The sequence below is a fragment of the Coregonus clupeaformis genome, unplaced genomic scaffold (genome assembly GCF_020615455.1).
Source record: "Coregonus clupeaformis isolate EN_2021a unplaced genomic scaffold, ASM2061545v1 scaf1659, whole genome shotgun sequence".
NCBI lineage: Eukaryota > Metazoa > Chordata > Actinopteri > Salmoniformes > Salmonidae > Coregonus > Coregonus clupeaformis.
The window spans coordinates 1-478 of NW_025535113.1; positions in this window are offsets into that span (position 1 = coordinate 1).

Below are 478 nucleotides of genomic sequence, written 5' to 3' on the forward strand. Positions count from 1 at the left end.
TAGCTAGCTACCAGATAAGTTAGCCAGCTAGCTGCACTTCTACATCTAGGTTTGCATTGTTGTAGCTAAATAACACCACCGTACCATAGTGTGCTGTGCATAATGATATATCTGTATACTGTAGGAATTGCTAGGCCAGTGCACCTGCTACATTGTTGCGCTGATGAATGTTACCATTTTGCTCTTTTCATTCAGTCTTTCTTAACACGGTTGGCAAGAAATGAAAGTGAAAGAATTCTAGCTAGCTCTGTATTTCTACTGTAAAGAGGTGACTTGGCTTTGCCAAATGTTTTCTACTTCATTGTGAAAACTGACATCGTGCTCAGAAAGTTGGACACTTTGTGAAAAGGTTTTTTGGAAGATGACAGTAATGATTCGTGATGAACCGGGGAGAGAATACCACAATGAAGTGTCTTGGGTCTGAATTATTGAATTTGTGTCCTTAACCTGTCTGCTCGTGTTCTGTGTGTTTGTTACC